Below are 22,123 nucleotides of genomic sequence, written 5' to 3'. Positions count from 1 at the left end.
GAGGTCTCTCTCTAAAGGAAACAAGCTCCTGATTAAAGAAATCAGGGATGTGTATTTACAAAATCCATTAACCATGGAAGCAAATGGAGCTTATTCCGGAGTTTAAAGATGAGTTATTCTTTCTAAAGAAGATTAGTGTCCCAGATCAGGCTCTCTTGACTTGCAGCTGAGGTACTAGCTAGCTGCGGCCACATAAATTCACCAGCGTAACTGTGATCAAGGCTTACCATGCTGTTTTAGTATCCAAACAAATATTTAATTATAGACAAGTTAGGGCATTGTGGCAAAAAGCTGTAGTGCGGAGAAGAATGAAAGTTTCTGATATGTGCGTTCTTTTCCCCCAGCTTCCATGTCTGAACTACATTAGGAAGTCTTAAAATAGATGGGGAAACATGGGCCCACATTTTATTGCCTACAAAGTATATGGATAAGAGGTTTTCATTTTTTTTTTTTATAGATCAGAAATGCCATTATGTATTTATGTATTTTATTAGTGAAAGAACAAGCTGGCAGGAAGTGTATTTGTGACAAGAGGACTGTATTTCTTTTATAACGAGGATACTTTGGCTACTCCCATCAGGTGTTATTCAGCCTCTTTGGTGTATATAGTTATCCACTACAGAACTGAACCTTTCTTTTGTGTTCTTCCTCCTGACTGCATACTTTAGCTTATGTACTACTTGGTTTTTCCTGATACAAAACATTTTTAGTTACACCAGATCAGATTTGGGATAGTTTTTAATGGAAACAGGGTGGGGATATCTGTGGGGATAAATGTTATAATGACAACAGGACTCTTTGGAGCCATTAAAAAAAAGATAATAAAACCTGCCCGTAAAGCAGGTGAGCAGTATAGGATCTATGATGGAAAACCAAATATTGAGGGAGATGTGTGGAGATGCTCAAGAGTCATAAACAGATTAGAGTACATACAAGGGTGGGATTAATGTGATTAGCTGAGGCCAACCTAAGTTCATTTTGCCAAAATGGGTGATGCAGAATATGACTTTCTTAAGAACTGTCTGAGGGAGAAAGCTGAAGAGCTCACTGGAAAAGGCAGGATAGATTTTCGTCTTCAGCTTTTTGGTGAGTCATGCTGCAGAGAAGGTAATTGGTGGTAGCTGTGCTTTATTTAGTTACTTAGATACTGTATGGAAACCACCACTTGTTTCTATTAAGAACATGTTGTTTAAGTGGGATTAAGAATTTAAAAGAAAGCTGCCTGGGCACCCAGCCAAGCAGGAGATATCCGTTTATAGTTCAGCAATGATGAGCCAACATCGGGAATTACTAGGCCAAGTTCCTCTACAAAGTAAAATAATACAAGCAAGCCTGAGGCCCTGGTGCATGAAGCAAGGCTATGTTTCCCCAGAATGTAACAGATACAAAAAAAACTCCTTGTTGTTAGCTTGTAGAGGTTCAGTATTAGCATAAGAAATAAGTGAATTCTGACTGGACAGACGTTGGCCTGCTGAAAACAAGGCTCATAGCAGGAAGGAAAGCTGCCAAGGAAATTGGTGTTTTGGTGCTTAGAAAATGAGAATTTGCTAAAAACATGAAGCTTTGCACTGTGAAAAAAAGGCAAGGAAGTATCCCCCACTCTCCTGTGTTACTGAGCTCAACAGAGAAGGGACCTGATTTTGACAATTCATTATTTCTTTTTAAAATGATGGATCAGCTGGATGTCACTAGATGAAGCTGTGAAATATGAAAAGTACCTACAACAAAAAGTTTTTAACATAGAAAAATATAGATATCTCTTTCCCTCATTCTGCTCACATCTTGATTCCTAGACTTAAATATCTAAATAGCTACACTAGTTATTCACTAACTTGTTTCATATGAAAGCATTTGCTTTACATATTGCCTTATTCAAAATTAGCTTTAGCTTTTTGACCACTGATTCCCCAGTATCCTTTACTCAAGCAAATGAATGTAATAAAAAAGCTGTGCGGTATTGTTTTTCTCACCATATAAGTGCAATATGAAATCATAACACACTCAACAAATACGGTGATTCCTTTTTTAGCTCTGAATTTACTCTATTATCCTGAATTAATTAATTTTCTGAAATCTTGAAAGCTGTGCTCTGGATCGCTTAAAATTATATAAAAGGTCCCAGACATTGTCTGTCAACTGCCTGGTGTCCCTACCAGTGGGAAAATGATTTAAATGCATGAAGTTCTGGATTGCCCTCAATTTAAAGGATCATCAAAGACCTCTATGGTCTGTTGGGACAGAGTTTCATCCTTATGACTTTATACACGAGCTGAAGAAAAATTTATATAGAATGGAAATGTATTGTCAAGGGCTTATCCATTATTTACTGTTGATTGATGCTAAAAGCTGAAGTTTGAAAGTTGAGGTCAGCAGTTCTTTGTCTCAGATGTTTAACAGCAAACAATCAGAAGAGCTGGAGCTGCAAGGACCAGGGGTCCATTTGATGAAGCACCAATCGATCACCCAAAGACTTCTTCCTTGGGAGTGGTTGTGTGACAGAAGTTTGATTCATCATCTGTCCTGTACAGACAGGGAGTACCAAATGCTTTGTTGTTGTGTTCACCTTTATTTGATTAAGCACTGAGGACTCTTAGGTCATATGGAAGGAGCAGACAGGAGCATAAACAGTTGATAAGATGCATGGGGTTGTGGCAACTGTGTCTCAGATGGGCCTGAATATTTAACTCTAAATCTGATTACAAAGGATTTAAGGGAATATCATGAACTGAACAATGCCTATGTGTGAAAGAGAGGGTATTCTATGTATTGGGGGGGAACTGCTGGCAGGAGAGGCAACAGGTGAGTTACCATCCTTTGAATGAGGACCAGCCTCCACAGTAGCCTCATACTCTGGGAATGTTGTATTTTGCAGTTTGCTGACCTACTTTCCATAAGTCATTTAACTTCTTGAAATGTAAAGTGGCTCTGCCAGGACAAGTGAAAGAAGAACTGCACCTAAAATGTCTAATGCCATGAAAAAAAAAAAAAAAAAGGGCATCTGTCATTACACCATGCTTGAAATGTGAGTCTTGGGTAGTCTTAGCATTTACAAAACTTGTGCTAGGTCATGGAGGATATGTAAGTGTTTCAAGAGTAGGCAGGAGTCGTAAACCTATTTGGTAGTACTGTTTGGAGACAGTGAGAGATGGGAACTGCTAGGGACCACATGTGGCTGGCTAGCTGCTAGGTACCTGGGAGCTCTGCTGTCTTGCTGGAGGGCTGTCCTGCTGTGAGCAGCACAGTCGTGGTTTGTCAGCTGCTGAGGTAATAGTAAGAGACACTCAATAGAGCAGCAAAGCAAAAACCTGATAAAAACGCTAGGAACAGTCTAGTTGTCTGTTTTCAAGGGTCTTGATGACACCTTAATTCTAAAGGTTAATTAAATGGCTGAAGTCATAGGAATGAAGGGAAACCTTTAATGGCATTTTTTACAATTACGTTCTGCACAACAGGGACTGTGTACTTTCTAAACCTTTATATTAGAGATTTGAGCATCAGTAGGACATTTGCAACATCTCAAGGCACACTCTTACGCTTAACAAAGATCAATTTGAGGTGAAATAGTTTTCTTTCAGATAACTTGCCTTAGAATATAGGAAATGTGGCTGAAAATTTGACATTTTAAGCTATTTTCCATTTGATTGCTGTCTTCTGTCCCACAAGGATATCAGTGTAAAAATACATTGAGATTCTTAATACTTCTTAGGCTGAATCATAAACAAAATGACACTTGAGTACTATAATAGTTTATATTCTTAAGCTTGCTATTTTTTTCCAAAATTATGCTCTTGAGAAAGTGTGAAGTTAATCATATTTAGTTTAAGGGACAACAGTAATTCGTGGCTGATACTGGAGTTATTAATGATGTCTAATTAATATACCCATTAAAAGTTTGCAAGATTAATCTAACAAGTAAATTGTAACCTAGTTTAAATTGGAATTTTCTCTCAAATTGGTTTTACAGACTTTTAGGAAGGATTTTAAATAGAAGCGCAGTTAATAAGAAATCCCAGGCAGTATTATTTATATGAAGTAGCAGGCTGAGGGATTGGTAACAGGATACTAAATCTTTTTTCTTTACCTTACCACTGTGACTGTAATCCTTGGTGTTTTTAATGAATAATTCTTAAAATCTGTTGACTATTTGCTAGAATACATTAAATCACTAGGTCCTGGGTTGGTTCAGCTGGGCAGCTGGCCACGCTGCAGAAAGAGCTGTTGTTATCTGACATGGATCACTCATGGAAGGAATGCCAAGCCTGCCCAGAAGGTCACTGAGGGGAGAGAGAGGAATGAAGAGAAGGAGAGGAAAGAAGATCACTAAGATTGTGCCCAAGCTACTCAATAAAAAACAAAGCCAGGTGGCATAGACTGGATTGTGCATAACCTGTTTGGGGATAATTGCCTGTAGAGTTACACAGCATTTTGTTGTGTCTCTCTTTTGGGCATCACGAGCTGCCCTCCTGCTCTCATGACATCATTATCGTTTTTTTGTGTAATTTTTTTCTGTTTAAAGATTTAAAAAAAAACTGTGAGGGCTTTGTTGCTGACAGTTACTGAAATGTTCCTGCAGCACAAAACTGAAGGTATATGTTACATATATGGATGTGGCGTGTGGATACACAGGAGTGTTTCAGGAAGAAAGACCCATAGTGGTTAAAGTCTTGGGATAGTGTATTCACGAATACCCATGGTAATCCAGGCATCAAGATTCCATGTATAGTGAGCAGCAAGTATGTTATGTGTCTAGGCCTGGCATGAAGGAGAGGCTGCTTAAGCAGCCAGACAGATGAACACCTGAGGATAGAGGTGTTCATTTTCTTCAGATTTACACATTTTCTTTTGGGGGCTATACCAGGCATGTTGATGAAGCTGGAATTTTCAGACTGGAACAGCTTTTTGGACTGAATTACTTAATTTGCTTCTTTGAGTACAAACACCTGATTGACTTTTTTTTTTTTTTTCCCCTCTAATGATAACGGAGTAGTTCATTTCACCTGCTTGATAAAAACAAGAAATACAAATGAAAATGCTCTTTTGCATTCAGCAATAGCATGAGACTAAATTGTGAAGTCCCAGTCATGTGGAGGAGATACGTTGTAAGATTGGCAGCTTGGCCAGAATGGCCTGTGGGCACACATAGAGTTTTACTGATTTACTTTGGTAGCTGCAGTGCAAAAGCCTCTCAAGTGTTCAGTTGGACTGCTGAGGGAATGCTTTTTTGTGCTTAAGTACCAAATTGGTACATATCGGTTTTTTTCAGCAAGTGTAAATTTTGCTTATGTGGCCCCATGTGATGTGGTTAGGGTCACACAAAGAGTCTGTCACAGTGACCTGAATCCCTTCCTAAAGGCATAATTACTGTATCTTATTCATCTCCAAGCCCACTGAAATCATATGAATCTTTTTGTGTTAGACAATTCTGTGTTAGACAATTACAACCAACAAAGTTACTGTAGTTTAAGCAATGATTGCACCTTCTGCTGAATAGTAGTAATTCTTAAGTGAGAAAGCTGGTACAATGGGTGCATTCAGAGTCTAAAGGAGCTAGTGACAGGTCACTGCAGCATTTTTACTTATCATTGATTTGGACTGACAGTGCCGGCCAACATCCCAGCTGAAATAGTAGTAACATGCAGTTGTCAGCAGGAACGATTTCTTAGAATGCTGGAGATCAGCTGCTTGAAGGGGTCTTTACAGTACATTAGGACAAGGCTAGGAACATTTAATGATATCTTACCAAAATTACCATGTTACAAAATTTCAAAAAACTTATCAATTTGTAGCTGTACAAGCGGGTGAACACAAAGATGAGTTAATCGTATGAATATATTAATATTTTTCAAAAAAGTATTTTATTAGCTAGGTGTTGGCAAGATGTTACATGCTAGAAGTAGACCTTTTTGTAAATGCAGAATTCCCCAGGTATTTAGGTAAGATTATCACGACTTCTAACAACCTATACTTTCTCTTACTCAGGTGCCCCCTAACACATGCATTTTGTTTCAAGCAGTGCATCCTCCATGTCACGTGTTGGTAAAATTGGATCAATTATGTAGGCCTGCATTTACAGAATTCTAGCTTTTCAACTATTACGTTACGTTGTAACAGTATCTGGGACTGAAAGTGATTCATGCTTATGGAAATAGTAGTTATTAATTAATAATAATAATAATTATTATTATTAATTTATGTATGTATTTAGTTATTAATTTTATTTATTTATTTATTTAGTTAGTTAGTTAGTTAGTTGATTATTTTTAGCTACATGTCTCACAATTTCCCTGGAAAATCTGGAAATAATTGGCTTTGACCATGTACAGTTCTCCTTCAACACTGTATTATTAATCTTGGTGTACCTAGAGACCTCTATTATATCATCATTATTAATGGTGATACTACTGAGTGGGTTTTTCTTAGAATTATATAAAAAATAAGAGGAGAAAAAAATTCTCTGCACAGAGCCATTCTTTGTGTAGTATAATTTTATAATTCACAAATACCAGCTAAATTTTGCTTTACAGGGATTTAAGACTGGAATATATCCGCAGATTTGGAAATAAATTCTTTGTAAAATCTTAAGCCAATGGTCGTTAATATCAGTCTAAATACTTCAGTACAAATTACTTGGAGGAAGTGCAAGACTTGATGTGTTGCACCTGCTTTTCTTTCCATTGCTTTAGTGTAACTTATTTAATACTCATTTAAAGGTGGGAGGTGGAAGGTCAAAGGTAGTAGGTGTTAAAGATTTTCAGAAGTTGTTTTTTTTTAACAGTGCCTGCCTTGGTAAATATTAAAATACTCTGTCATTTATATTGTACCTGAACATTGATTGCAACATGTCAGATTTGGTTTATTTTATTAAGGAAGATGACAAAAGTAAGTAACCATGTTCTTTCATATAGACCTGAATCAAAAGATTCCTTGTAATTACAATGCATCTGACACAAGTCTAAGCGGAAGAAAAGATAACAATTTGCATATTTTAATCTGAGGGTTAGGGACCCCTGTCAGAGATACAGACTGGTGCAGGTCAACTAGGAGAAACAGAGAGGAGAAAAATAATTGAAAAAGCAGTTCGCAACAAAATGGAATTTGTCTCACTGTCACTTAAGGTTGTCTTCACGTCTGTCTGTAGGAGAGAGGTCAGCTTGGGAATGAAGGGGAGGAAAGGAACAAATACATCTCACTAAGGTCCAAAAAACAATTTTCTTTTCCTAAGTAGCGGGAGCAATGATAATACATATTTATGAAGAAGACTAGGAAGAGCTCACATGGCATACCTTCTTTACTAGCAGCACTACAGACAGCAGGTATATCTAAAGGTTGTCCTCAAAGACAAGCTGTGTACAGAGCATGAGGAGTACTTAATGAAATAACTCACTAGGACATATTGATTTTGAAAGCAAGAGGGCAGAAAAGGATTTTCAGCAAAATTAGGATTTCTCAGTTGAAACAGCTGCAGTGGTGGGGCTCATATAAGCTCTTTGTCAGGATCAAGGGCGAGCTGAAATTTTCTCCTCTCCTGAGCTTACTAGGATGTAAAACATAAAATAGCAATGTGAACTTTTGTGCCTGGAACCAGCTACAAATTCCTCCGTCCCACAGTATTGCTGAGGCGACAGTAACCTTGTGGAAAACGTTCTCATTAACTGTGGTTACTGTGCATACATGCGTGTGTTTAAATTCTTCTCACTATCATGTGTTTTTGGTTGAGTTTTGCATTAACCAGACCACAGCAACAGCAAGAGATGAAGGCAGGGTAATGTTAGTTCAAACTGAGTAGGTTTTAGCAAAGATTGTTATCTTGGCCCATCATCTCTCACAGGAGACAGGAGAACTCCTGTTTTCTGCACAAATAGGCCATGGAAGAAGCCTATGAGTGTTGTAGGATCCTGCCTCTGAAAAAGATTGGAGTGACATGGCCTTCTTCAGAAAGGATTTGCCTCCGCTATTGACACCCCTACTAGTCAGAGAAGCCAAGGGTGTTTGTGCAGAATATCTTTGTGGAAGTGCTAGTGAAGCCTCTGACATTCAAGGGACTGAGATTCTCTCTTGTCCATTGCCACCCCTTCTGCTAGAAGGTGGCATTTAAGTCTTTTCATGAGCAATGAGCCAGAGCAAAAGTTACCAAACGTATCAGTGTGTGGTCTTTTAATCACAAAGGCTCCTGAATTATTATAAAATGCACTTTCAGTTTTTAGGGCCTCTACTCATACTTGTAGTCAAAGAACAAGGAATTTCTGACTGTATTTTACCACCGATTGGTTTGAAAAGATTGAGTGGACCCTCAAAAGTTGTGTGTCTAAACAGTGGTATTAGCAGGGCGAGCAATTTCAGCCTTTCATTCACACTAACTAATGAAATCAATTTACATCAGCATGGTAGGCAGAAAGAATAACTCTTGACTGAACATGCTGAACTAGGAAAATCTTCTGGAAAAAGATAGAGAGGCTTTAAATTCCATAGAAGAGCATTGTAGAACTGTTGTTATTTTGGAAAATTTTCTTTTGGATGTATAATTGCACAAAAATGACTGGCAAAAAGAGAGCATTGCAGCTGAGCATCTAGCTCTTCTGTGAGATGCATTTCATTGTATATATGAGATGCTTCTGGGAAGCAGAACTCTATTTGCCTCAAAAGCATGTGTTGTTATAGTAAAGACAACACTAATACATTCTGTGGTAGAATGAGACAAGTGCCATTGTGTCAACCATGGCGGAAGTACAGAGTATTGGGTCTGGCCCGTGATGTCTATGCTTGAATTATGATTGATCACACACTAAGCTGGCAGTGTATCTTTAACAGTTTAACCTATCTGTATGTATGACTGACAATTTTCACTCTTCCTTTCCTCCCCCTGGTACGGGGGGATAAATTTTGTTCTCCTTTGGTTCACCCATGCCCACTTAATGACCTTTGTGAGATCAGAAGTCAGTGGTGGAGCAGGAACTGTAGCCTTGGTCTCCAAGCAATAGTGCCCTTATTGTTGAATTACACTTCCTCTGTGCATATGTGCCCTTTTACAGTTTAGGATAGAAGCAAAATTGATAGGATTCATTGACAGGACAATGTGACCTCATCAAAAAAGCTGAAAAGGAGGATTCTGGTCAGCTGAAACAGCAGTATCATGAGGGTCCACATAATGTTCTTGCAGATCATATAAAATTATTGAAAAAAGAATTGTATTGTTGATTAAGTTATCACCTTGCCTTATCTCCCTCCCCCGATGCCCTTACTCCGTTTTGTCATGCTACAAATAAGTAACAGACTGACCCACAGAAATAGCAATGGGATGCTCAGTTCTAGGCGGGATGCTCAGTTCTGCGCAGGCTGCTCTATTTCAGTTTTACTTGGTAGAGCTGGAAACCATTGCTTTCTGCTGTCCTGTTCATCAGCCTGCTGCAAAATGAGCTTGCATCATTTTCAGTGCTCAGATTTCTGTGTTGCAAAGATCACCCCTGGTAAGTTCTGGGGTAGATTATGTGCACCCATGAATCACCCAATATCTCCTATATGTATCTAATATCCTGTCCTGCTAATCTACCCTTGTGTTTAGTTCCATTTCAGGACAAATCTGTACTGGGTCTGAATAGCTATATTGGTATGTTATGATGGAAAATGCCTTACGTTTGCAGTGCTTTTACAGAGGCAAAGCTGCAGCACTGCCAAGATTTACTCAAGCTTCCATAGAACTCCCCTGAGTATATGCAGTTGTGCGAGCCAAAGCATGCTTTTAATAGCGTATCTTCATATAAACTTTTTCTAGTACAATTTTGTTGGTAAGAAGAAGAGAAACTTTTGACCAACCGATATTTGCCAGCAAAATATGTACTGTAATTCTATCCTCATCTAGAGAAATAATAAATTAAATGTAACTTTTTGGCTAAAGAGTAGATAATGGCTTGTGTAGCTTTTTAAAACGGTGGCAAGACACTTACTGTATTCATATGAGTGTTGCTGTGGTGCAACAAAGCATACCTCTTTTTAAAAACTTTTCCAGTTTCAAAACATAGTCCTTTAGTTCTGTTTCATTGCTCCAGAAAAGCCAATACCAACTGCCACACTTCGAAAGAAGTAAATACAAATCCAGGGGAAGACCCTCAACAGACTACCTTTTCAGGTTTTTTGTCTTGGGCGAAGACTGCAGGTTTTCAGTGATGGCAACCTTCACTCTAGAAGACGTGTTGAGCAAACAAGTGAATTTTGATTTAACCATAATGCCATGAATCTACTGGAAACTCAGAGAGCTTATGTTTAACCCAAGCTGCTGTTGGCAGGAGCTTAGGTTCTAAGACGTTTATGCCTTATTCATTTACGAAACAAAACAACTTTCTTCAATTAAAAATCTGGCTAGTGACGCTCAACTTCAGAATATTTATGTCCAATGAATGCCGTGGCAATAGAGCAGTCTTCTGGCATTTCACCATTTCAGATGACGTATTTATAAATAGGAGTGATACAGTTCAAAGAAAATGTGTTACAATAGCGTAAGATCTAACATATGTTGCAAGATGAAAACTAAAAAAAAAAAAAAATGCCTGCATGCAGGGAGTTGTAAGAGATTTGCTCACTTGTTTATAGCAGAATGTTGCTTCAAGGTTAAAATTCCCACATTACACATTGCCTTGTTGGCTATACTTCTTCTGGTAGGAATTCCTAGCTCAGCTGCAAATTCCTGCTCACCTTCCCAGTTTCCTCTGCCAGTAACAGTGCAGTTAAAATAATATGTGTGATTTGGGTGAAAAGAGGATCTGACCTGTTTGTTTTCAGCTATACTGTATATTTTGTATCTTCATTAATGACCTGGATGATAAGACAGAGCATACCCTCAGCAAGATTGCAGATGACAGAAAAACTGGGAGGAGTGGCTTATACACCTGATACTTGTGCTGCCATTCAGAGGGACAAAAACAGTCCAAAGAAATGGGTGACAGAAAATTCATCAAGAGATCAAGAAAGCAAAATATTAAGTCCTGCCACTGGGGAGGAATAACCCCATATACCAGGCCAGGCTGGGGCCAACTGACTGGAAAAAAGGCCCTGCGGGTCTTGGAAGGCACCAAGTTGATCATGAGCTAGCAATGTGCTCTTGCATCAAAGAAGCCAGCAGTGTCCTGGGCTGCACTGAGAAGAGCATTGCCAGCAAGTCAAGTAAAGTGATCCTTTCCCTCTGTTTCACCCTGGTGAGATTGCATCTGGAGTTCTTGGTCCAGATTGTGGCTTCCCAGTGCAAGAGAGATATCACAGAATCACAGAATCACAGAATCGACTGGGTTGGAAAAGACCTCAGAGATCATCGAGTCCAACCCTTGGTCCAACTCTAGTCTGTTTACTAGATCATGGCACTAAGTGCCATGTCCAATCTCAGTTTAAAAACCTCCAGGGACGGCAAGTCCACTGCCTCCCTGGGCAGGCCATTCCAATGCCTGACCACTCTCTCTGTAAAGAATTTCTTTCTAATATCCAGCCTAAATTTCCCCTGGCAGAGTTTAAGCCCATGCCCCCTTGTCCTATTGCTAACTGCCTGGGAGAAGAGACCAATCCCCACCTGGCTATAACTTCCCTTCAGGTAGTTATAGAGAGTGATGAGGTCACCGCTAAGCCTCCTCTTCTCTAGACTAAACAACCCCAGCTCCCTCAGCCTCTCCCCACAGGTCTTACGTTCAAGTCCCTTCACCAGTCGTGTTGCTCTTCTCTGGACCCGCTCCAGCACTTCAATGTCTTTCCTGAACTGAGGGGCCCAGAACTGAACACAATACTCCAGGTGTGGCCTCACCAATGCAGAGTACAGGGGAAGGATCACTTCCCTTGTCCTGCTGACCACGCTGTTTTTGATACAGGACAGGATACCGTTGGCCTTCTTGGCCACCTGGGCACACTGATGGCTCATGTTGAGCTTCCTGTCAATTAGTACCCCCAGGTCCCTTTCTGTCTGACTGCTCTCCAGCCACTCTGCGCCCAGCCTGTAGCGCTGCAGGGGGTTGTTGTGACCAAAGTGCAGCACCCGGCACTTGGCCTTATTGAACTTCATCCCATTGGAATCAGCCCATTTTTCCAGTCTATCCAGATCCCTCTGCAGAGCCCTCCTGCCTTCCAGCAGGTTGACACTCCCTCCCAACTTGGTGTCATCAGCAAATTTGCTGATGATGGTCTCAATCCCCTCATCTAAATCGTCAATAAAGATGTTAAACAGGACTGGACCCAACACTGACCGCTGGGGAACACCACTAGTGACTGGTCGCCAGCTAGATGCAGCCCCATTCACCCGCACTCTCTGAGCCCGGCCCTCCAGCCAGTTCTTAACCCAGCGTAGAGTACACTTGTCCAAGCCATGGGCTACCAGCTTTTGCAAGAGTATATTATGGGAGACAGTGTCAAAGGCCTTGCTGAAGTCCAGATAGACCACATCCACAGCTTTCCCCTCATCCACCAGGTGAGTCACTTTATCATAAAAGGAGATCAGGTTGGTCAGACAGGACCTGCCCCTCCTAAACCCGTGCTGGCTGGGTCTGATCCCTTGTCCATCCTGAAGGTGCTGTGTGATTCCATTCAGGATGATCTGCTCCATAACCCTGCCAAGCACCAAGGTCAGACTGCCAGGCCTGTAGTTGCCAGGGTCAGCTCTGCAGCCCTTTTTGTGGACTGCGGTAACATTGGCCAATTTCCAATCATATGGGACCTCCCCAGTGAGCCAGGACTGTTGGAAGATGATGGAGAGCGGCTTGGCAAGTTCTTCTGCTAGCTCCCTCATCACCCTAGGATGGATCTCATCTGGTCCCATAGACTTGTGAGGATCCAGATGGCTCAGTAAATCACCAACTATTTCCTCCTGGAATACAAGGGGCCTATTTGGCTTCCTGTCTCTGTCAACCACCTCCAGAGATGAGTTGTCCTGAGGGCCACCTGTCTTACTGGTAAAAACTGAGGCAAAGTAGGTATTAAGTACCTCAGCTTTCTCCTCATCTTTGTTAACTGTATTTCCCTCAAAGTCCAACAGAGAATGGAGGTTTTCCTTGCCCCTCCTTTTGTTATTAACATATTTGAAGAAGGACTTTTTATTATCCCTGACAGAATTGGCCAAATTAACTTCAAATTGCACTTTTGTTTCCCTGATTTTTTTTCTGCATGATCTAGCTATTTCCATAAATTCTTCGTAAGTAGCCAGCCCTTTTTTCCACAGTCGGTAAAGTCTCTTTTTATTTCTGATTTCATTCAAAATCTCCCTGTTTAGCCAAGCCGGTTGTCTTCCGCGCCGGCTAGCCTTTCGGCACACTGGTATAGCCTGTTCCTGTGCACTCAAAACCACCTGCTTGAAGCATGTCCAACCCTCCTGGGCCCCCAGATATGGGCACTCAGCAGTGGGTCCAATCTAATGCCACGAAGGTGTAATTAAGGACTTGGAGCATCTGACATACAAGAAGAGGCTGATAGCTGGGACTGTTCAAGCCAGAGGTGAGAAGGCACTGGGAGACCTTATCAATGGGTATAAATACTTGATTGGGAGGACTAAAGAAATGAAGACAGATGTTTCATAGTGGTGTCCAGTGACAGGAGAAGGGGTAATGAGCACAAACTGAAGTAAAGGAAATTCAATTCAAACACTTGAAAAACCTTTTAAACAGGGAGGATGGTCAAACACTGGAACAGGTTGCCCAGAAAGGTTTGGAGTCTCTGTCCATGACAATATTCAAAACCAGACAATGTCCTAAGCAACCTTCAACCTTGCTGGAGAGAACTTTGGTGTCTTCAAGGTCCTGCTTGGAAGAATCCCATGGGATAGGGCTCTAGAGGGCAGGGGGGTCCAAGACAGCTGGCTAATATTCAAGCATTACTTCCTCCAAGCCCAAGACTAATATCTCCCTATGAGCAAAAAATCAAGTAAAGGGAGGAAGAGGCCAGCATGGATGAGTAAGAAACACCAGTCAAAACTCATGTGGAAGAAGCAGGTTTATATGATGAGGAAAAAGGAATAGACCACCTGGGAGGAATACAAGTAGGCTATTAGTGTATGCAGGGAGAGAGAGAGTTGGCAGATGTTATAGCTAAGCCACTCTCCATCATCTTTGAAAGGTCTTGGAGAACAGGAGAGGTGCCTGAGAACTGGAGGAAAGCCAGCATCACTCCAGTCTTCAAAAAGGACAAGAAGGACACCCAGGAAACTACAGGCCAGACAGCCTCACTTCCATCCCTGGAAAGGCAATGGAACAGCTCATTCTGGTTGTCATCTCCAAGCATGTGGAGAAAAATAAGGTTATCAGGAGTAGTCAGCATGGGTTCACCAAAGAGAAATCATGTTTGACCAACCTGATAGCTTTCTATGATGGTATGACTGACTGGATAGACAAGGGAAGAGCAGTGGATGTTGTCTACCTTGACTTCAGCTATGCTTTTGACATCGTCTCTCACAATCCCCTCATAGGCAAGCTCAGGAAGTGCAGGCTGGATGAATGCATGGGGAGATGGATCATGAACTGGCTGGATGGTAAAGCTCAGAGGGTTATGATCAATGGTGCAAACTCTGGTTGGAGACATTCCCCAGTGGTCAGTATTAGGTCCAGTCCTGTTCAACCTGTTCATCAATGACACAGCTGAAAAGCCTGAGTGCACCCTCAGCAAGTTTGCTGATGATACCAAACTGGGAGGAAGGGCCAACATACCAGAAGGCTGTGCTGCCATTCAGCAAGACCTGGACAGGCTGGAGGACTGGGCAGAGAAGAACCTGATGAAAATCAACAAGGGCAAGTGTAGAGTCCTGCACCTGGGGAAGATTAACCCTAGGCACCAGTGCAAGTTAGGGGCTGACTTGCTGGAACCAGCATTGCAGAGAAGGACCTGGGAGTTCTGATCGACAGCAGGTTGACCATGAGCCAGCAATGTGCCCTTGTGGCCAAGAAGGCAAATGGTATCCTGGGGTGCATTAAAAAAGCGTGACCAGCAGGTCAAGGGAGATGATCCTCCCTCTCTACTCTGCCCTGGTGAGGCCGCATCTAGAGCACTGTGTCCAGTTCTGGGCTCCCCCATTTAAGAAGGACAAGGAATTACTGGAGTGAGTCCAGTGGTGGGCTATAAAGATGATTAGGGGCCTAGAGCACCTTTTTATGGGGAGAGACTGAGAGAGCTGGGTCTGTTCAGCCTGAAGAAGAGAAGGCTGAGAGGAGATCTCATAAATGTTTATAAATATCTCAAGGGTGGGTGCCAAGAGGATGGGACCCTACTCCTTTCAGTGGTATCCAGCAAAAGGATGAGGGGCAATGGGCACAGACTGAAGCAAAGGAGGTTCCATCTGAATATGGTAGGATAAACTTCTTTGAGGGTGCCAGAGTACTGGAACAGGCTGCCCAGAGAGGCTGTGGAGTCTCCTTCTCTGGTGACATTCAAGACCTGCCTGGACATATTCTTGTGCAATCTACTCTAGGTGTACCTGCTTTAGCATGTGGGTTGGACTAGATGATATCCAGAGATCATTTCCAACCCCAACCATTCTGTGATTCTGTGATTTTGTGAACCTGCTCTTACTGGCAACCATCAGATGTATCAACCACTCCTCTCAGTTTTGTGTCATCTGCAATCTTGCCCAAAGCAGTGGCTTGGATAGCCGACATCCAGAACAACCTCAGTCATTCTGTGATTCTACATCAAAACTCTCCACTGCCATTATCAGTCAATAATTTCCTAACTATAATCAGGAGAAAAGCGAGGATCTGTGTCAGGGACAGTTTTTGAGAAGGCAAGAAATATTGTCTTTTACAGAAATCATTTGCACTTACTGTTCATTTATCAGGTACCTGTTCTGCCTCCTACCCTGCATGCATGCATGTGTGCACACATATGCACACACATATACTTCTTCCCTCTTCCTCTTAAACAGAGAAATGCACGCAGTGGAACAGATGAACAGATGTCTGTGTGTGTGTGTGTTCAGTGCAGTCTACGTATATGTCCAATCTTGGGTATTAGCTTCTTTTTTTTTTTTTTTTACTGTAAGTAAAATAAACTGAGAGGGTGGTGTTTTTTCTCTGTCGTCTCCAATTCAAAGGCACTCTACAATGTTGGCAGTTTAATCCGACAATGGAGCAGACAATAGTTGTAAGGAGAAATGGAATTACATTTTGTTCCCCTTTAGTTTAGGCAAATTTTCAAAATTAGGTGTTAAAATGCAAAACCACTGTAAGAATGAATTAAAATGCAGAAATTGCCACTCACAGGAAGCCTGCACAATTCTAATTCTAAACATCATTATTAAAAAAAATAACATTCTATGTCTAACGATCTTTTTTTCAGCGAGGGGGGTGGAATGGTTAATTTGAATTACAAAAAAGCCTTGATAACCCCCCACACATCAATTTACCTGTGAACAAAAAGATTCACACAGAGAAAATGGGACTTGGGACTATTTGATAAATTACTGCAGACTGCTTGAATATTCCATTAGCAAAATAATAGCTCGTTATGGAACCCAGAAGAATGTGGTATAATTATGATAGTACCATCCCCCACACACACTATGGGGTAAGAGGAATGCAAATGTTAGAAATGATAGCTACTTAACCACAGCTTGGAGATAGGCCTGAAAACAAATGGAAGGGTTATATGATCTCAGGCATTCATAAGGATTTCTCCAATGTCAGTGCCTTAAATTGCTGAATACATTCCAGCTAGCTGAAGGTCATATTATTAATAGTCATCTTTATTGTGGTAGAGTGCAAGAGCCCACAAAGAAGGAGGAGGCCCTTTTGCAGATGAGATGTAAACAAAGAGCAATTGAGAGCCTCTGCCCCAAAGTTCTTACAAACTAGAGCTAAACAAACACAGCAAAACAAAGGGCTGCTGCAGTGGCACAAAACAGCATTTTAGTCCCACATCTGGTTTTGTTTATCTGGGGCTTGGGGGGTCACTTTGGAAATAAATGGGATGGGAAACCAACCAGAGTGAGAGACCACAGGGGGGACTGGGATGAGGGGGTAATCCATGACGAATAAAAACCTTTTCGGGTTTAGAAGCGTCTCTGAAACTTAATTGCTTCTGCACTTGTGCCAATGGCCAGAGCTTCTGGCATACGTGTGTAAACACGGTGTGCTGCTATTGCCTCATGCCCAGCATGCAGGATGCTTGGCATATGGTGCAAAGAATGAAAGGAGATCTGTCTAATTTAACCAGAGTTTGACCTTGCTGCTCCCAGCTTTGTAGTTTGAGCTCCTCCAGCCGGCAAGCTCCATGCAGTGCCCTCTGTGCTGTGCTCTGTTGTGATGCAGATATAGCCCCTCCTTTGTGGGCATTTATATGTGCATGTGAATGCAAATTGGAAGAAATATAAGATCTATTTTTTAAGACCAGGTACCTCTGAATTCAAAAATATTATTAGAAAAATTGACCGAACTGAGCTCACGTTGGCTCTGCCTGCACAGGAACATCTTTCAGTGGTTATGTAGTACCTCTGCCTTGGCATAGGGTGAAATCTGTGTCCAACCTTTAACCCTTATTGTATTCTACTATTAACAGCTGGAGTCTACATAATCTCTTCAGAGTAAGTAATTAGTCAGTCATCTTTGTGTTTTCCTGGAGGTAGAAAACCATGGAAAGAAATCTTATAACATTTCCTAAAAAGTCCTTAAAATACTAGAATCTGAAAAGACGTTGAAGAACATTTAATTGATCTACAGTGATGTTTCTTTTGAAAGCACTTTCAGCTAGCTAGGTAGCCACCCATGTTAGTCCAAGACTTTAAGGGTAGGAGGGAGAAGAAAGAAAGCTGTTTGTGAGCACTTTAACTCACAGCCTGTGTGTTAAGGCCAAAGCTGCTTTTTATTTCACAGCAATCCCACACCAGCCTTCTGGCTTTAGATACTGGTCCAATGCAAACATTTGCATGGCCATCATCTGATGGTTGGCTCAAGATTCAGTTGAGTAGAGAACTTTATGATTTGGGCAATTTTAAAGCACAAATATTGGCGCTATCTTAACCAGTCTCTAATGGAGCAGTGTCTAAGATCCTTTATGGTGAATTATTGATTCTCTCTCATGAGTATAGGTACAGCTGTATAAGCTGCACCAGGATGAAGAATTAAGTGCTTTTTATCCACTAAAGAATTATGTACTTCATTGCATTCTTTTCTATATGCTTCCAAGAAGGTGGAAGACTTAGAAAAATCATGTGAGAATATTCTGTTGAGTCCAAGGTTTCTACAAATCTCTGTAACCCCCCCAGCTGCTGGTTTTATGAAAAAGTTTCCAGGAGGCATTTGCAAAAGAACTAAGTATCAACATTTATAAATAACATACAGTCTAGGACAGGCTGTGTGTTTATGAGAGTATGTTAAAGAATAAATAGAAATGTCCAGTGTGATGTGTTCATAAATATGTAACAAATGCCCTTCTCTTGCTCTCTGGGAAAAAAAAAATAAATTAATATTTCTTCAAGGCTGTAAGAATTTAGCTTCATCTGTGAGGTGCCAGAATGTTAAATGTGACATTCAATAAACCACCTAGGAAAAGCTAAACAGTGCTAATCAAGCCATTTAATCTTTTAGAGTTAAGAGCTGCAGTAGGAGAATAAAAGGTATAATTAATAACTCCAGCTGGGAAATTAAGGCAGAGTAAAAACAGGAGCTAAGGCAAACATCTGGTCTTTGCTTCATGAACTATTTACCATGAAATCAAAACTTCTTTCCACTCTTGTGAAATGTGCAAAATTTCCTGACTTGTAAGCCTCAACAGTGGAAGAAGTTTGCACCTGCAAATAAAAACGAGTTTTTCACATGCACCTGAACTTGCACATGCAAATAGATGCATGGATGTGTGTGTGTGTGAGCCTGCCTCTCTGTCCTAATGTAAACTCTTAATTTACATCAAGTTTTTGAAATTCCTAGAAGGGTACCACCTGTTTATAAATTCCTAGTACATCTGCTCTCATGAACAAAGTTTAATGTGCAACAAAACATTTCATGAACTGTTTTATCTGCCTTGTGCTCGGCTACTTTTCATGCCTGGTTTGTCCAGATGTTAGCATGGTGACTTCTGAGTGCTGTGCACTCTGTCAGGTATGTACCTTCATGGAACTTTCTTATAAAATAGGAGTGTGCCGATGATCCTTTTTAATAGACGGCGATCTGCAGTAAGGCTAGAATGAAATATCTTGTCTAAGGTCATAGAGGAAATCTTCATTGAGAGAAGGATGAAACACGCTTTAGGATACTGACACATAATTTATGGGTCATTAAAACCCTAATGAAAGACTATAAAGTGAATGACACAGTGTTACAGGCTGAGCTGTTGCCTGCAGAGTTGCCAGTGGTAACTGGTGGCAGCTGGTTGTGCAGTCACAACTTGATCAGTGGTGTGAACTCCCATTCAAGCACCCTGTGCACTGGGTTATCCTTGCCTCAGATCACTGTTGTCATAGGACATCTTGCCCATTAAATAGTTCAGGGGTGTGAAGTCTTACTCACCAGCACAGTATGTTTAATATTTGTAGTTTCCATTTTTGAAAATTTTGTTGGGAGGATATATATTGCCAGAATTCAGTGCCTACTCTAGCCCACAGCTGTATGCCTTCTCAGAAAAATCTGTGGTCAGCAGAGCCTTGCAATTTATGAAAATGCTGAACATACATTTCTTATTCTCTCAGCTTGTTGAAAAAGTTGTCTATATATTTGTCACAACTTACACAGCAGGGAACTGTATTTTGACACTTCCTGTATGGGCTCTGCATTTTCTTCAGTGAAGAAGAAATGTAGTATTTCCACAGCAGTTTGGCCTTTGCCTGTCTGGGAAACTGGAGTGTGACACTAAAAACAACATGTGTGACAGTGGCTGTGGAAAGATGAAAGTTCAAGGGCATATTTTTGCTTGCAGTCACATGTTATATATCTGATGGGCAGTGCAGGATCGGTTTTATAATTACATCTCTCAGCAGAAGATGGAATCTAGACTCTAGTCAACTAGTGAAAACAAATACTTTTCTATTTTAACAGAGGAATATAATTCAGTAATGTGTATTAAGAACTCCTTGATTTTGGAACCCTAAAGATGACCACGCTTTGTGTTTGCATCCTAGAAGTCCAGCTGCAAACTGGGATGAGCTGCAGTAGAAGGCAGGGAATGAGTATCCAAAGTGAGCAAGCACTGTGGTCATCATTAAGACCTGTACAGGGTAATCTCTTGAAAGAATCTACATTAAATTCCTGAAAAGATGCAAAAAGCATAGTGAATTGATCAGAGGAAACAAGAAAGCTCAGTGGTAGCTGTTGTTTGTTTGTTTGTTTGTTTTTGTGGGATTCTTTTGTTCTTGTTTGTTATGTTTTGGTTTGATTTGGTTTTGGTTTTGTTTTGTTTTGTTTTGTTTTGTTTTGTTTTGTTTGCATTTGTTGCATTCCTCAAGTTTAGTTTATACTATAACAGGATAAAAACAAAAGTACCAACCACTTTTTTTTTTTTTTAATTTTTAAACAAATTAATTTGGAGTTTCATGGCATATTAAATTACAACAAACAAACAAACAAACAAACAAACCCAAAACAACAAACTTTCTTAAAAACTAAAATATTACTTTTTTGCTTTATAATGTAGAAACTACCAATAAATTATTTTCAAGAGAGAAAAATGAAACATGCCATTCTGAACAGGTTGGATTAGAACATTTTGACCTTATGAGAAGCTTTAACAGCATTTTTTTTCTTTTGTAAAGAATCTTTCTCAAAGACAAAATATGTTATTTTAGGTGACCCTACGATATAATTTTTTATGTTTGTTTATTTGTTTGTTTGTTTTTTAACCATCTCTGTTTTGTGTTTCAGAACAAAATAACTCAGTAAAAATTCTTGCTGTTTTCCAAGAAAGTTTGGAAAGCAATGAAATTGGATATCTTTGGACTGGCAGAATTCCTTCTGCCTGGGTAGCTTTTATGGCTCTGTTCATCCATTAAGGCGATTTGCTCTCTTTGCACTCCCACCTCTTCCATGGCCTAAAACACACAGATTGTGGGAACTTCAAGACAGAGACAAGCACACAAATCTCATCAACAGAATCTGAGTACATTACCTGGTCTTGCCCCCTTCACTCACACTGAAAAGCAGTGCACTCAGCATCCAAGAGGGGATACCCACTGTCTTCAAAAGAAGGTGTTCCCCAAACAACCTCTGACTTCTGCCTTACCAAGAGAAATATGCCTGCCACAGCATTCCTCCACTTTGAGATCAGACCAGCCTTGGAAATATCTTGGTGAATCCTTCCTTGACAATAAGGCAGAGAAGGAGATTGACTGGCTGTCTCATCATGTCCACTGTCTTGGGAGACGGATGAGCGATGGTAGAAGGATTGAGAGCATGCACTGGTGTGATAACTGTGATCCCTATGTCAATGGGATGTCCAGAGTCAGCTACCACAGGCAAACAGATTGAGTGAAGTCCTACAGGCTTACAGGATAAGGTGAGTATGAAAGTCCTCCCAAAATATAATGCAGGCTTCCATATGCCAGTGATCCCTCTCATCTATCTTCTTCTTTCCTCAGTCTTGTGGGATCCAAATCCTGCTTCACAGCCCTGATTTTCCCATTACACCTCCCAAGACCTTCCCTTTTCGACTCAAGACCAAGACCTAATGGTATCTCAGAACTGAGTTTTGTGTTCTATTGCAGCCACATAGTTCATTTTGCCTTGCATTGTTGAGAAGCCATAAAAGGGCTCTGTTATTAGTGCCTTTCATTTTTGCAGTTATGCTAGAGTTGCTTGATTGCTTTGTTATATTATAACAGTATTTATTTTACAAATCAGTCCAGGTACTGATGAACATGATTTCTGTGGATATTCATGGTCTGGAGAAAAAAGTTTATCTTCCCTAATTTGTCAGATAACAAGTTATCAGGGGTAGAGATCAGCCTTAAAAATGGTTTTACCAAAGAATTAATGAATGACAATGGTCCATTAATAGTTTCGTTTACAATAAAAATGATTCAGAAGAGCAAGTCAGACAGAAAGCGATTCATAATCAAGTCATAACTTTTCCACTTATCTTTAATTGTTCATCCTCCATTGATGCAGGAGAAGAAGGGCATAATGTGCCTGGTCTGTGAAAGTCTTGACTTTATTTTTGCAAAGCTTCGTATTGGACTCAAATACCTAGCCTC

At 40.6% G+C, this 22,123-nt stretch overlaps 1 long non-coding RNA gene across 1 annotated transcript in view; it reads left to right on the top strand.

The window, feature by feature from the left end:
* The window catches only part of LOC110361243 (uncharacterized), a 51,829-nt gene that overhangs the window by 23,824 nt on the left and 5,882 nt on the right, over positions 1–22,123 (top strand). Inside the window, exon 5 of the long non-coding RNA XR_010470933.1 lies at positions 20,796–21,426. This is a non-coding gene — a long non-coding RNA (uncharacterized LOC110361243). The remainder of the gene's footprint in view (positions 1–20,795; positions 21,427–22,123) is intronic.

The sequence above is a fragment of the Columba livia genome, chromosome 2 (genome assembly GCF_036013475.1).
Source record: "Columba livia isolate bColLiv1 breed racing homer chromosome 2, bColLiv1.pat.W.v2, whole genome shotgun sequence".
Classification (NCBI taxonomy): Eukaryota; Metazoa; Chordata; class Aves; order Columbiformes; family Columbidae; genus Columba; species Columba livia.
Note: the sequence above shows the minus strand (reverse complement) of the source record. Positions and strands in the feature narration are given on the sequence as shown.